The sequence below is a fragment of the Octopus bimaculoides genome, chromosome 26, assembly GCF_001194135.2.
Source record: "Octopus bimaculoides isolate UCB-OBI-ISO-001 chromosome 26, ASM119413v2, whole genome shotgun sequence".
Classification (NCBI taxonomy): Eukaryota; Metazoa; Mollusca; class Cephalopoda; order Octopoda; family Octopodidae; genus Octopus; species Octopus bimaculoides.
The window spans coordinates 11,340,783-11,341,669 of NC_069006.1; positions in this window are offsets into that span (position 1 = coordinate 11,340,783).

Below are 887 nucleotides of genomic sequence, written 5' to 3' on the forward strand. Positions count from 1 at the left end.
TTAAAAGATTGAATATATATATATATATACATGCATACATACATCACACACACACACACACACTGAGTATGCATGTGTATATGCATGTTTACAAACATATACGTGTGTATACACACACACACATATATATATATATCGTCAATGTATGATATATCCGAAAAAGAAGTACACTCAACTAAATTAATTTTAAGATAGATAGATAGATAGATAGATAAATAGTACATACATACATACACACACACACGCACACACACATACGTGTGAGTGTGAAGTTGTAAACTTTCCAAACCGTTACTTTTCTGTAATACATTTTTCTTGCATTTTTCCAATGTAAGATTATATTAAAAAACTGGCCGTCCTTGTTCTACTCCTCATCGTCGCCCGGAAAATCGGAATCGTGAAACTCAGTAATAAGAGTTAGTGCTGTTTTCAGCTTCCAATAACTGTAACTCAACATTTCGTATTGCGTACTCCTTTTACCTCCTAATTGCGCAATTTCTATGCTAAAACATAAATACACAGGCAGAATTTTAGAATAACTGTCCCTCGAAGTTCCAAACCTCTTGAGAAAAGGGTAGTGTTTATTTTTTTATTTTTTTCATTTTTAATATTCCTCTTTCATACAAGAGTTGGTTTGGGTTGGTGGGTTTTTTACGCCGATAATTTCGATGACTTTTTAAAAACTATTTTTGCCCTTCTTGCGCCAGCTACTTCTGTCCGTTTCCTTTCCCATGTGTAATATGTGGGACTTTGACGGGCAGCTATTTCAAAACTCTGCGCCCCTCCACACACACATATATACATATAAATACATGAACATATGTATACATAAATGTATAAGTACATACACACACACTATATATATATATATATATATATATATATAT